The 15,358-nt window shown below is 49.4% G+C and overlaps 1 protein-coding gene across 1 annotated transcript in view; it reads left to right on the top strand.

Annotated features, from left to right (window-relative positions):
- STK11 (serine/threonine kinase 11) overlaps positions 1 to 15,358 on the top strand; it is an 80,032-nt gene that overhangs the window by 25,301 nt on the left and 39,373 nt on the right. The gene's annotated exons all lie outside the window — the stretch shown is intronic.

Genomic DNA, 15,358 nt, shown 5'->3' with positions numbered 1-15,358 from the left:
AGGGTCATCTAGTCCAACCCCCTGCACAATGCAGGAAATTCACAACTACCTCCCCCCTCACACCCCCAGTGACCCCTATTCCATGCCCAGAAGATGGCCAAGATGCCCTCCCTCTCATGATTTGCCTAAAGTCATAGAATCAGCATTGCTGACAGATGGCCATCTAGCCTCTGCTTAAATGCTTAAAAACCTCCAGGGAATGAGAGCTTACCACCTCCCAAGGAAGCCTGTTCCACTGAGGAACCGCTCTAACTGTTAGAAAGTTCTTCCTAATGTTTAGACAGAAACTTTTTTTATTTAATTATAACCCGGCAGTTCTGGTCCGACCTTCCTGGGGCAACAGAAAACATCTTGGCACCCTCCTCCATATGACAGCCCTTCAAGTACTTGAAGATGGTTATCATATCCCCTCTCAGTCTTCTCCTTTTCAGGCTAAACATACCCAGCTCCTTCAACCTTTCCTCATAGGACTTGGTCTCCAGACCCCTCACCATCTTTGTTGCCCTCCTCTGGACACGTTCCAGCTTGTCTGCATCCTTCTTTAACTGTGGTGCCCAAAAGTGAACACAGTACTCTAGGTGAGGAAGGGGAAGGTAAAAACGTACTGGATAACCAATAGTGGGCGAGCTGCATTCTGCAGCTGTTAACCGTAGCAAAGGATGGAGTCTCTGAGTTTGGAGTCTTGTTGGGTGGCAGCAAACTGGAAGAGGCAGCAAATGGGAAGAGGAGCAGCAATCCCTTTTATGCCCTGTCTGTGGACTTCCACGAGGCCTCTGCTGAGCAGTTGTTGGGGACAGAACTCTGGAATAGATGGGCCTTTGGACTGGCCCGTACGTGGGGTCCTCCTTCCATCTGGCTACGCCAGCGTGGTGTAGCGGTTAAGAGCAATGGTTTGGAGCGGTGGAGTCTGATCTGGAGAACCGGGTTTGATTCCCCTCTCCTCCACATGAGTGGCAGAGGCTAATCTGGTGAACGGGATTTGTTTAACTGCTCCTACACACGAAGCCAGCTGGGTGAACTTGGGCTAGTCACAGCTCTCTCAGCCCCACCTACCTCCCAGGATGTCTGTTGTGGGGAGGGGAAGGGAAGGTGATTGTATGCCGGTTTGATTCTGCCTTAAGTGGGAGAGAGAGTCGGCATATAAAAACCAACTCTTCTTCTTCTGAAATGGGAAGACACAGTTGCTGTAGCTTTGCCTTCATAAAGTAGCGTGTTCTGCTTCCGATCAGGTGCGCTTTCGGAGAGGAGGTTTCCCAGAATACTAAAGGAACGGCTGTGGTGTCAGAGTTTAGCAGTGAAGGTGTTCTTTGGGTGTGTGTGTGTGTGTGTGTGTGTGTGTGTGTTTTTTAATGAGGATGATCGTTTGAAGCTCAGATCCCCAACAGAGCCTTATGTAAGGCAAAGACGCAAGCCCTGAAATGACTGTGCTTTTGAGGACACGGCTTGGCTTCCTTTCCAGCCTCCGCGCGCTGGATTTCTATCATTTGGTGCCTGAGCCAGAGTGTTAATAATCAGCCTTCTGCCTTACAAAAAAAAAAAGCAACCTAGACACTTATGTTAGTGTTAAGCAAGTTTGGTCAGCAGAGCAACAACTGGATGCTTCTTGCGGTAGCCTTTTGAGGTTGCCTGGGGAAGGGACTGGGGATTTTAAAAATAAGCAGATACTTTGCACTGCAGAAATTTAACACATCGAGGCCACTTGACGCATAGTTAAATTGTGGAACTCCCTGCCCCAGGACGTGGTGATGTCTGCCAATTTGGAAGGCTTGAATAGGGGAATGTACGTGTTCATGGAGGAGAGGGGCTATCCATGGCTACTAGTCAAAATGAACACTTGTCATGATGCACACCTATTCTCTCCAGGAACAGAAGAGCAGGCCTATTCTACAAGGTGCTTTGGAACACAGGCAGGACAATGTTGCTGCAGTCGTCTTGGTTGTGGGCTTCCTAGAGGCACCTGGTTGGCCTCTGTGTGAACAGACTGCTGGACTTATGGGCCTTGGTCTGATCCAGCAGGGCTTTTCTTATGTTCTCAAGACCGTCTTGCTTCAGCCAAACCCGCTCCCGCACTGTCTTCCTTCACAACCCCCTCAGCAGCAGTAGATCCCGTGTGTTTGAAGCTGAAAAGCCTCTGGACTTCAGTTTTAAAAGAAAGGCAAGCAGGTTCCTCCTTTGAACAAAACTTTGGTGGAAGCAAACATACCTCGTTCGGGAAGAAGAGACCTTCCTTGGGCTCTATAGAAGCAAAATGGGTATCTGTTCTCCTCCCCACCATCTCAGACCAAGACACCGAAAGGGTCCATCTGATCGGACATCCTTTATCACGCGCGCCCCTCTCCACAGGGACCGAGAAGTCTGCTGGCAGGTCAGGGAGGCAGCAGCTATCTTCTGCCCCCCTCCTCCCCACAGCAACTGGTACTCAGAAGTTCACAGCCTGTGAACCTGGAATTACCATTTAGCTGTTCTACCTAATCGCTTTTAGCTGGAGGTTTCCCTCCCTTGAATTTGTCTAACCTTATTTATAAAGCTTCCCCTGTCCTGCGTGGCTAGCCTGATCTCATAAGATCACAGAAGCTAAGCAGGGTCGGTCCTGGTTAGTACTTGGGTGGGAGACCAAGGAAATCCAGGATTGCTCTGCAGAGGCAGGTGATGGCAAAACTACCTCTGAACGTCTCCTTCCCTGACCTGGATGGCCCAGGCTAGCCTGATCTCGTCAGATCTTGGAAGCTAAGCAGGGTTGGCCCTGGTTAGTACATGGGTGGGAGACTACCAAGGAAGTCCATGGTCACTATGCAGAGGCCGGCAATGGCAAACCACCTCTGTTTGTCTCTTGCCCTGACCTAGATGGCCCAGGCTAGCCTGATCTCGTTCAATCTCGGAAGCTAAGCAGGGTTAGCCCTGGTTAGTACTTGGATGGGAGGCCACCAAGGAAGTCCAGGGTTGCTCTGCAGAGGCAGGCAGCGGCAAACCACCTCTGTTAGTCTTTCCTTGAAAACCCTATGGGTTCTCCATAAGTCGGCTGCGACTTGACGGCTCTTGACAACACATTGATAAAGGGCTCCCAGGCTGGTGTCCACGTGCATTTCCAGAGTTGCACTGTAGGTGGTGGTACTTGTACGGGTAATTTATATTGCCGGCCCTGAAAATCCAAATCTTTTGCTTTAGCATGCTTTACATCAAACCTTATTAAGAGGTCCTCCCCTTCTCCCCGGTGTGCCTGACAACCAACCAACCACCACCACCCTCAGCCTCATCGGAGCCATCTGTAAGGTTATTTTGGGTTTTTTGAAAATAGCTGCGCCTGCTTTTCTCTCTCTTACTTTTTTGGGTAGGTTCAATATCTTCCGGAGATCATTACATAAAAACGTAGTTCAGAACTGTTCTCCGGGCCAGCTGGCGCCGGCTCTCCTTGCCAGACGGCTGTGCGCGTTTCATTTTTAGATTTTTTTGAAACCGCCTCATCTGAAACGCTGGGGGTAATGGTATGTAAAAAACACAGGTGTGCATGCACCAAGACGGGCCAGATCTTTCCCCTGAATAACATATGTTTTTAAAGTATTGCTGTTAACTGGGCTGGCCCTTGTTTGGATGATAAAAGGTACCGGGGGGGGGGCTGCCCACAGGCACAGAGGATTCCCCCAGGGCTTCAGAAAATTGTGACTTTGTAATATGACCAAAAGAAAGAGGGGCAGGCCCTCCCCAGTGGCTGAATATGCTCCAGGAGAATGTCAAGAGGAGCTAAGTCAAGAAGGGGGGGGGTATAATTCTGCTCAACCCCTTAAAGGCTTAGAGAATCCTGGAAGTGGGGGGTGGGGAGACTTAGAAGAAGAGTTGGTTTTTATATGCCGACTTTCTCTACCACTTAAGGAAGAATCAAACTGGCTTACAATCACCTTCCCGTCCCCACAACAGACACCCTGTGAGGTAAATGGGGCTGAGAGATCTCTAAGAGAGCTGTGACTAGCCCAAGGTCATGTAGCAGGCTTCATGTGGAGGAGCGGGGAATCAAACCCAGTTCTCCAGATTTGAGTCCACTGCTCATGTGTAGGAGTGGGGAATCGAACCCGGTTCTCCAGATTAGAGTCCACTGCTCCTAACCACCACACCACACTGGTAGAGAAAAGGGTTTGAGAGGCAGGGTAGGATTTCTGATTTGTCATCCTGTCCCCCGTGTAATTCTGTGCCAATTGCCAGCTCATAAATACAGCACTGAATGAAAATGATCCCTGTACCGGCTTCATGTCCTGAACTGGATCGCTGAGGCTAGCCCAATCTTGTCATATCCCAGAAGTTAAGCAGGGTCGGCCTGTATTTGAATGGGAGACCACCCAGGAAGTCCTGGGTTGCTACGCAGAAGCAGGCAGTGGCAAAACCACCTCTGTTCATCTCTTGCCTTAAAAACCCCTCAGGGAGGGGGTCGCCATGGGTCAGCTGCAACTTGGCGGCAGTTTCTACCCCCCCCCCCCACCAAATGCCAGCGGGAACAGAAAGGAGTTTATCCTATTTCCAGGGAAAGCCTCCTACAATTTGCTACCAGCGTGGTGGTGTAGCTAAGAGCGGTGGTTTGGAGTGGTGGACTCTAATCAGGAGAACCAGGTTTGATTTCCCCACTCCTCCACATGAGTGGCAGATGCCAATCTGGTGAACTGGATTTGTTTCCCCACTCCTCCACATGAGCAGCAGATGCTAATCTGGGGAAGTGGGTTGGTTTCCCCACTCCTGCACATGAATCCTGCTGGGTGACCTTGGGCTAGTCACAGCTCCCTTAGAGCTCTCTCAGTCCCACCTGCCTCATTGGGTGTCTGTTGTGGGGAGAGGGAGGGAAGGTGATTGTAAGTCAGTATGAGTCTTCCTTAAGTGGTAGAGAAAGTCAGCATATAAATCCCATCACCTCTTCCTCTTCTTTCTCTTCTTCCTCCTCCTCCTCCTCCTCCTCCTTCTTTTGGGGGCCTATAGGACTTAGTGTTAGGCAACATCTGGGGGGTGTCTCTTGTGAAGCCCTTTCTCAGTGGTGCCCTGAATCTGATTCTGGTTAGACCTCACCTAGAGTACTTGTTCAGTTTTGGGCACCACGATTTAAGAAAGATGTAGGCAAGCTGGAACGTGTCCAGAGGAGGGCAACAAAGATGGTGAGGGGTCTGGAGACCAAGTCCTGTGAGGAAAGGTTGAAGGAGCTGGGTATGTTTAGCCTGAAGAGAAGACTGAGTTGGGATATGATAACCATGTTCAAGTATTTGAGGGGCTGTCATATAGAGGATGGTGCTGAGTTGTTTTCTGTTGCACAAGAAGGCCAGACCAGAACCAACAAGTTGAAATTAAATCAAAAGAGTTTCCATGTAGACATTAGGAAGAATTTTCTAACAGTTAGAGTGGTTCCTCAGTGGAGCAGGCTTCCTCGGGAGGTGGTGTGCGCTCCTTCCATGGAGGTTTTTAAGGTTAGATGGCCATCTGTCAGCAATGCTGATTCTGTGACCTTAGGCAGATGATGAGAGGGAGGGCATCTTGGCCATCTTCTGGTCACTAGGGGTGTGTGTGTGGGGGGGGAGGTAGTTGTGAATTTCCTGCATTGTGCAAGGGGTTGGACTTGATGACCCTGGTGGTCCCTTCCAACTATGATTCTATGAAGCAGCAGCAGAGGTCCCTGTAAACCGCAGATCCCAGCCCAGGCTGGTTGCTGTGAGAAATTAACTTGCTCAGGAATTCCTCTTGTCACGCCCGAAGGACCCACCCACAGAAACGTCCCCCGGCATTTCTGCATAATTCTCCAGCTCTGGGCCTGCCTCCTCCCGCCCACTCCTTTCATTGGGGAGAGGCGATTGCTCTGCGTCCCTGCGTCGGGGTGTGACGGGAGCCTTCAATTACTCTGGCTGCAGAGATCTGGCTGCATTACTCATGCTCCAGGAGGGGGAGGCTGCCCGGTGCCTCTGCCCATGAGTCACCGTTCCGGGCTTGCCTTCTTTCCAATCAGGAAGCATGCCCAGTGATTCATGCAGGTGGCAGAAGGGATGATAGGGTACTGGAGGGAGGGGCAATAATTCTTACACCCTGTCGCATGCTAAAAGTAAACTTTTTTTTTTTTTTTTTTTTGGCTGTAGGAGGAAATTGTGCCTCCAGTTTTAATTCAGAAAAAAAAAGAATGTGCTTTGGATACCAAAAGTTTGGGGAAATGCCACCTTCCAGTTTATACAACAGCCTTTGGTGTCGCTGTCTAATCCTCTTTTCTAACAGCCAGCATGGCGTAGTGGTTAAGAGCGGCGGACTCTAATCTAAAGAACCGGGTTTGATTCCCCACTCCTCCACATGAGCAGCAGACTCTAATCTGGAGAACCGGGTTTGATTCCCCACTCCTCCACATGAGCAGAGGACTCTAATCTGGAGAACCAGGTTGGTTTCCCCACTCCTCCCCATGAGCAGATGACTAATCTGGAGACCGGGGTTGATTCTTCTCCTCCATATTAGCGGAGGACTCTAATCTGGAGAAGCGGGTTGGCTTCCCCACTCCTCCACATGAGCAGCAGACTCTAATCTGGAGAACCAAACATTGGTGCCCCAGTCTTCTGTCCCCTGTGTAAAATTTGCCCAGATCTCATCAGGTCAAGTATTTTAAATGTTTTTTTGTTAGAGAAGAGAGAACCTGAATGGCCCAGGCTAGCCTGATCTCATCAGGTCTCAGAAGCTAAGCAGGGTCAGCCCTGGTTAGTACTTGGATGGGAGACCACCAAGGAAGTCCAGGGATGCTACATAGCAGCCAATCACCTGTTTCAACAGTAGAATCGGCTACCTAGGGAGGTGGTGAGCTCCCCCTCAGTAGCAGTCTATAAGCAGAGGCTAGACAAGCACTTGTCAGGGATGCTCTAGGGCAGTTTCCCAAACGTTTTGAGTCGTGGAGCACTTTTCAGGAGAGTAATTTGTCACAGAACACTAATTTTCACCTAGCACCTATATACTCAACCAAATGACCATCGTATTTTTCTTTCCAGTCTCTTCATGGAGCACTAGGAGATGTTTCGTGGAACACCAAGTGCTCCTTGGAGCACAGTTTGGGAACCTCTGCTCTAGGCTGATCCTGCGTTAAGCAGGGGGTTGGACTAGATTACAACTATACTAGAAGTATAGTGTCCAGATTACTCTGCTCTGGTTAGACTTCACCTAGAGTATTGTGTTCAGTTTTGGGTACCACAATTTAAGAAATATGTAGACAAGCTGGAATGTGTCCAGAGGAGGGCAATAAAGATGGTGAGGGGTCTGGAGACCAAGTCCTATGAGGAAAGGTTGAAGGAGCTGGGTATGTTTAGCCTGAAGAGGAGAAGGCTGAGAGGGGATATGATAACCATCTTCAAGTACTTGAAGGGCTGTGTTGCGGCAAAACGGGGGTTCGTGGAGGAGAGAGACCTGAGACCGTTAGTTGAGAAAACAGTTTTATTGCAGCTGTGGCTCAGCCGCCTTACAAGCATAAAGACTGAGCCCCGATTGTACTGGGGAATGAACTTTTATCCTAGTTCCACGCTAAGACATGACACGTCAACATTGGGTGCTTATCTGGTAGTTTCACATAGTCAGGAACACAGGAGCACAGCGGTTGCATCCAATCCCCTTTATCATTCACCATGACTTTTCCCCCACTGACTCAACACACAGTCTTGTACTGCAGCAGACTTTCCCCTGTTGTCTCAGCTGTCATAGAGAGGAGGGTGCTGAGTTGTTTTCTGTTGCCCCAGAAGGTCGGACCAGAACCAATGGGTTGAAACTAAATCAAAAGAGTTTCCGTCTAGACATTAGGAAGAATTTTCTAACAGAGTGGTTCCTTAGTGGAACAGGCTTCCTCAGGAGGTGGTGAGCTCCCCTTCCCTGGAGGTTTTTAGGCAGAGGCTAGATGGCCATCTGTCAGCAATGCTGATTCTATGACCTTAGGCAAACCATGAGGGGGAGGGCACCTTGGCCATCTTCTGGGCATGGAGTGGGGGGGACACTGTGTGTGTTTGGGGGGGAGGTACTTGTGAATTTCCTGCATTGTGCAGGGTTTTGGACTAGATGACCCTTGTAGTCTCTTCCAATTCTGTGATTCTATGCCTGTATGGCCCCTTCCAACTCTATGATTCTATGAACTGCTCATTGGGGGGGGGAAACACCCCCAAACACCTTTCCCTTTCCTCCAGAAGCTTTGCACATAAAGCAGAGGGATTTCTGCCCACAGCAAATGTTGTTCCTGAACATCCACCCCTGCTGGTGCACCTAGCACATGCCACTCACGTCACTGCTGGCACACATTGGACCTTGGGGTACGGCTCACTACTGCTTTGTGTGCAAAATGACCCGGGTTTGACCCCCGACATGTCTTGCTAACGGTGTTCAGAAAGACCTGTCTCCGCCGGAGACCTGGGAGAGTCGCTGCCAGGTGTTTTTTCTAAATTTTATATAAGAGGGATACAGAAAGGAAAAAAAGGAGGGGGAAAAATAAGATAAAAGATACGTCATCCTCCAAGCTTCCACATGCGTGTTAAGTGCCGTCAAGTCGTTTCTGACCCCTGGCAACCCTATGAATCAAAGCCCTCCAAAATGTCCTGTCTTTGACAGCCTTGCTCAGGTCTTGCAATCTGAGGGCCAAGGCTTCCTTGGTTGAGTCCATCCATCTCTTGTTGGGTCTTCCTCTCTTCCTTCCAACTTTTCCTAGCATGACTGTCTTTTCCAGTGACTCCTGTCTTCTCATAATGTGACCAAAATACTGTATAAATTCTCTCAAGTTTCATTCAACCTTATTGAATAATTTATTTACCACTTAAATAATAATCGTCAAGAGGCTGCCATCTCAGCATAAATTCATCTGTTGATTTCATATTAGCTAGTTGCGTTAGTTGAGAGCCGCTGCCAGTTGAGTCGTGCGTGTGTGTAAAGCCCCAAGTCGCAGCGGACTTATGGCCACCCCTTCTGGGTTTTTCAAGGCAAGAGATTGACAGAGGTGAATATGAAATGTTTAATACGGTCCCAGACCAACAATAAAAAACTTTGACATAATAAAAATAGTAGCTATATACATCAATACATCAATAAATATATAATCAAACATTCGTAGGGGAACTATTAAAAACATAAGCGTAACTAGAACACATTAAAACTCATTCGTTGGGTTCGACCCATGCTCGTCTAGTCTTCATAATTCGCCATCCAAATTTGGCCATTTTAAAAGATAGCTCGGTGTCTTTAACTGAGAGCAAATTAGAAAGGCGAGTCGCTCTAGTGCTCCCTGAGTGGTCAGCTATTACAAGGGAAATGTCTTCTCTTATAATTGACAGAGGTGCTTTGCCACTGCCTGCCTCTGCACAGCAACCCTGGACTTCCTTGGTGGTCTCCCATCCAAATACTAGCCAGGGCTGACCCTGCTTAGCTTCTGAGATCTGACGAGATCAGGCTAGCCTGGGTCATCTAGGTCAGGGCGCCAGTTGAGTTAAGACAGTATTATTTTCTTTTCTTCCATTTATACCCAGCATAGTACAGATAACCCCATAAGGAATATAACACTATATCCAATAATTAATGCACTGTAGCTAAATTAATAAAATCACGGTTAATTAAAATTCGAGCATTTGATTCTTTATAACTGTAGTGACCCCCCAATGCTGTGTTCAATATGGACTTCAGGAGGGGAAACCAAAGGGGTTGAGCTAAACCAGGGTTGAGCAAGCGTGGTGTAGTGGTTAAGAGCAGTGATTTGGAGCGGTTCAATTCCCCACTCCTCCACATGAGGAGCGGACTCTAATCTGGAGGACCGGGTTGGATTCCCCACTCTTCCACATGAGTGGGCGGAAGCTAATCTGGTGAACTGCATTTGTTTCCCCACGCCTCCACATGAAGCCAGCTGGGTGACCTTGGGCTAGTCACACTCAGCCCCACCTACCTCACAGGGTGTCTGTTGTGGGGAGGGGAAGGGGTGATGGTAAGCTGTCGATTTCCCTTAAGTGGTAGAGAAAGTCGGCATATAAAAACTCAACTCTTCTTCTTCTATCTAGTGTAACAACAAATAAACATACGTTTATTGTCTAGTGTGCACAGTTGCATTTGAAAACAGGGCCTAAAATACAGGCTTCCTAAAAAGCACAAAGAATAATTGGTTGCAAATATTACAAACACGTACTCAGTTGAGGCTAATACATAACGTGACCAAAATCTGACCAGACGTGTTTCGGCCTTTTGGAGGGCTTTCTCAGTGGTCACGTATACACAATTGCACCATACGCATCCTGACATATATACAAACCTTGTTCAAGATAAGAAAAAGATAAAAGCCTTTTATTCTATGTGGCTTTGTGTAAAATATAGTTAGTCCATTTTTCTTATAACATGGCTTTCGGCCCACATCTTGTATACAATGTCCAGCGTCTCTGGATGTGTATTCAACTAACGTGAAGATAAGAAATGGCCTTTCAGGAAGGGTGTAAGGATGGGAGGGCAAGCTGATGTATATTTCGGAGCTAGCTGCCCCAGTGAGTTTCCTTCTGTCCTGAGCCCTCCCGTGTCCCGTCGTTAAACTGTGGAACTCTCTGCCACAGGATGGTTCTCCAGATTACAACTTGGAATCTAGTTAACCAACTCTAGTTCACCAACTAGATTTGTTCACCCAACTTGGAAGCCTTTAAAAGGGGAGTGGAGAAATTCGTGGAGGATGAGGCTGAAGAGGGCTTCTAGTCATGATGGATATCTGTGTATGCTTGTTAAGTGCTGTCAAGTCATCTGTCAGCAGTGCCGATTCTGTGAGCTTAGGCAGATCATGAGAAGGAGGGCAGGAAGGGGGTTGTGTCAGTGTTTGGCTCTCGTGGCCCTTTCTTGTATGATCAGGGTAATGCCGATCGCACTTTGGGGTCAGGAAGCAATTTTCCTCCAGGCCAGATTGGCCAGGGATCTTGGAGGGGTTTTTTTATGCCATCTTCGGGGCATGGATTAGGGGTCATTGAGGGCGTTCGTGGGGGAGGTAGTTGTGAATTTCCTGCATTGTGCAGGGGGTTCGACTAGATGACCCTGGTGGTCCCTTCCAACTCTAGGGAAGGGGCCATGGCTCAGTGGTAGAGCATCTGCTTGGCATGCAGAAGGACCCAGGTTCAATCCCCGGCATCTCCAATTAAGACTAGGCAAGTAGGTGATGTGAAAGACCTGTGTCCGAGAGCCTGGAGAGCCACTGCTGGTCTGAGTAGACAATACTGACTTTGATGGACCAAGAGTCTGATTCAGTAGAAGGCAGCTTCATGTGTTCATGTGTATGATCCTGAGTCACTTCCGACTCATGGCGACCCCGTGAATCAGCTTCCTCCCAAATGGATATCTGCTCCCATATCAGAGGCAGCAGCATGCCTCTTTATATTGGTTGTTGGGAATTGTGGGCGGAAAGATGCCGTTGCAGTCGTCCTGCTTGCGGGCTTCCTAGAGGCATCCTGCCGGACACTTTGTGAACAGAATGCCGGACTTGGTGGGCGTTCGGTCTGATCCAGCAGTGCTCTTTGCAGGTTTCCATGTCCCCGTTGGAGAGGCTAGATGTTGAAGTGGGCAGAAACTCTCCAGAAAACGAGTTGTTGGCATATGTTTCAAGCCGCCCTGTGCCTGTCTTGGTCGGGAAAGGGCGGGGGTAGAAGTTGAAAGAATAAATGGAATGTGCATTGGGAAGGGGGTGTTGCAAAGGCAAAAGCCAGCGTGGTGTAGTGGTTAAGAGCAGTGGTTTGGAGCTGTGGACTCTGATCTGGAGAACCGGGTTTGATTCCGCACTCCTCCACGTGAGGGGCGGAGGCAAATCTGGCGAACTGGATTAGTTTCCCCATGCCTATGCACGAAGCCAGCTGGGTGACCTTGGGCTAGTCACAGCTCTCTCAGCCCCACCTACCTGTCTGCTGTGGGGAGGGGAAGGGAAGGTGATTGTAAGCCAGTTTGAGTCACCCTTAAGTGTTAGAGAAAGTCGGCTTATAAAAACCAACTCTTCTTCTGCTTCTGCTTCTTCTGTCACCGCTTTTATTGCTCTCTGGCCACCCCTGCCCACATGCATTCAAAGGAAAGAGAGTTTGCCTTGCCTTAGAATATGCCTCAATATTTGCCTGATGCAAAGTCACAGGCCGTCAGCTGACAGCGTCCAAATCAGAGACCTGACTGCGCATGCCCGGAAAAGCATGTGCCTGCTCACGCTATCTGTCTTGTCAGTCTTTTTTGCTTCTGAATCAAATCACTGGCATATTATAACGTCCTTTCTTTCCAGGAAAAAGGGCCTTAGCTGCCAAAGCAGACGCAGCACGTAGCGTTTCTGCTAAAGCCTTCTTCCTTTGCAGTCGAGCTTGTTTCGTTTTTTAGCTTGCAGACTCTTGGGATGGCTTTTTTTCTCTCCCCCTAAACATGTCCGCCCCCACTCAGCCCTCACACCAAACTACCAGTGGCTGCCAACATGGAAGGCTTGAAGAGGGGAGTGGACATGTTCATGGAGGAGAGGGCTATTCGTGGCTACTAGTCAAAATGGATACTAGTCATGATGCACTCCTATTCTCTCCAGGATCAGAGGAGCAGGCCTATTCTATTAGGTGCTGTGGAACACAGGCAGGATAATGCTGCTGCAGTCCTCTTGTTTCGGGGCTTCCTGGAGGCACCTGGTTGGCCACTGTGTGAACAGACTGCTGGACTTGATGGGCCTTGGTCTGATCTAGCAGGGCTTTCCTTATGTTCTTATGGAGGACGGGGATATCCATAGCTACTGGTCAAAATTGATGCTAGTCATGATGCAAACCTATTATCTACAGTATCAGAAGAGCATGCCTATTAGGTGCTCTGGAAAGCAGGCAGGATAATGCTGCTGCAGTCGTCTTGATGGGCCTGGGTCTGATCCAGCAGGGCTTTTTTATGTTCAGTCGTGGCCTCTGGCCACTCCGTTTTACTTGTACCCTTGAAGGCCTTTAAACCCCCTGGCCATCTCCATGGAAACACGAGAGACAGGAAAGAGCGGAGTCGAACGAAACCCTGCTCTTCGGTTCCCAGTTGAAATCTGCCCATGTGTGACTCGGAAGCACTCTTCCGGTGGGCAGGGAGGGCCTCTTTCGAGCCCCTTCTCTCCACCTTTTCCCATCCATCCACTGCTAGCTGCCCTGCACGCTCCATGGGCAGTCGTCCAATGGCACTGCAGCCGTTCGAATGTGCCATTCTATCTTTTCCCCTCATTGTTCTAGGCGACGCAGCCAGCAAAACAGACACAGGACGAGCCGCCCCCACATTTCCTGCAGCGCGCCAGACCAGAGCCTCCAGCCTTGGTGATAGCGATTTGGGGGGGGACCCAGAGTCGTGCCACCACCCACCCACTCACCCACCCCTGACTTCTGCCAGGCAAGCTGTTCTCCCTGCCGGGAGTATGACCTTGTCCCCGTTTCTCTGCCCCAGCGCTATATTTAAAGGCATCTGTTCACAGAAATCCAAAATTGGCTAGGCCCGGGAAACAGGCAACCTGTTTTCTTTTTTTTGGCCTGGGTCCCTGCAGAGACCTTGGTGTGCTGGCAGACAAATGGGGCTGTAGGGATGAGGGGGTTTTATTTATTTGTTTATTTGTTTGTTTAAAGCAGCGGTTCCCAAACTTTTCGGGCCACCGCCCCCTTGGTTCCACAAACTCGACCCCAGCACCCCCTTACCCTGTCCTGTAAAAAGCATTATTCAAAACGGGTTTGCATGACGCACTAAAGAAGATGAGAACAATAAAATTTCAAAACAGTAGCAATTAATTGCACATCTATTCAAAATAAAATTAAAACTTTTCACCTGAAATTTATCCGACAAAACTGGTGAACTTGATCCATCGGTAGCAGCTCTTCAAAATCTGGGGGGGGGGGAATTCTGATAGTTTCCGCCAAATTTGCCAGCATGGTGCTGTAGCATGATCTATTGTGAATTAGTGAACAACACAGTTGAAGGGGCCCCACCTCTAGCGCCCTCTAGATGCCCCCTTGTCTCTTAGTGCCCCCTAGGTAATCCCACCGCCGCCCCCCAGCAGGTGGCGCTGCCCACTTGAGGAACCACTGATTTAAAGCATTTATCAGCCGCCTTTCTTCCCTTCGGAGCTCAAGACAGCTTACGATAAAGATAAAACACACAAAGCCAAAAAGTTGAAAACCGTAGTTTAGGACTGCTGGTTACCTTAATCAAATGTGGTCCTAAATGAAGCCATCTTCAGCTGCCTCCTGATGGGGGGTGGCGAAAGCGAGGGGGCCAGGAACGCTTCCCCAAGCAGGTTGTTCCGCAGTCGTGGGCCGGCCACCAAAATGGCCTTCTTTCGTGCGCCCACCAAACAAGTTTTTCAGGCTGATGGGGCAGTCAAGGAGGGCCTCTCTCCTGTGTTCTTAATTCCTGGGCAGGTTGTGTCAAAGGGCCCCATGACTCTGCACCACCCAAAGCTGCCAATGCAGATCAAATATTGAATGCTTTGTTTATTTGGGGAGGGGCCGTGGCTCAGTGGTAAAGCATCTGCTTGGCATTCAGAAGGTCCCAGGTTCAATCCCCGGCATCTCCAGTTGAAGGGACCAGCAAGTAGGTGATGTGAAAGACCCCTGCCTGAGACCCTGGAGAGCTGCCGCCGGTCTGAGTAGACGATACTGAATGTGATGGACCGAGGGTCTGATTCAGTATAAGGCAGCTTCATGTGTTCGTGTGATCTTTCATTTAGGCGAGACATTTCTGTCCCAATGAGGTTTTTTATTATTATTATTATTTGTGGTTTTTCCGAGCAGCTGCTGCCTGCCTTGGCTGTCCCTTGCGGCGCCTCCAAATAATCTGAGGCTCTCTGAAGATGGCTCCTTTTTCAGTTGCCAGATGAAGCTGGCCAGGGAGGGGTAGAGCTTTACAGTAAACGGTGAAGACAAGACTCATCAACGTGATGTCTGCGGGCAGCCGCTCGATTGCACCTGAGGCTCCCACTTGGCTGTGGCTTCCTCTCGGTTCGCAACAGCTTTTATGCTCAAAAGGGGCCAGGAGACCAGTCCTGTGTGTGGACAGACGCCTGCCGTCTTTTCCCGAAAAACCCGTATCAGCCTTCTTCCTAGGGGGAGGGGCCATGGCTCAGTGGTAGAGCGTCCGCTTGGCATGCAGAAGGTCCCAGGTTCAATCCCCAGCATATCCAGTTAAAGGGGCTAGGCAGGAAGGTGAGGTGAAAGACCTCTACCTGAGACCTTGGAGAGCTGGGGAGAAGGGCTGTGGCTCAGTGGTAGAGCATCCGCTTGGCATGTAGAAGGTCCCAGGTTCAGTCTCCAGCACCTCCAGTTAAAGGGACTAGACAGGCAGATGATGTGAAAGACCCCTGCCTGAGACCCCGGAGAGCCACTGCTGTTCTGAGTAGACAGTACTGATTTTGATGCACCAA

The sequence above is a fragment of the Euleptes europaea genome, chromosome 2, assembly GCF_029931775.1.
Source record: "Euleptes europaea isolate rEulEur1 chromosome 2, rEulEur1.hap1, whole genome shotgun sequence".
Taxonomy (NCBI): domain Eukaryota; kingdom Metazoa; phylum Chordata; class Lepidosauria; order Squamata; family Sphaerodactylidae; genus Euleptes; species Euleptes europaea.
Note: the sequence above shows the minus strand (reverse complement) of the source record. Positions and strands in the feature narration are given on the sequence as shown.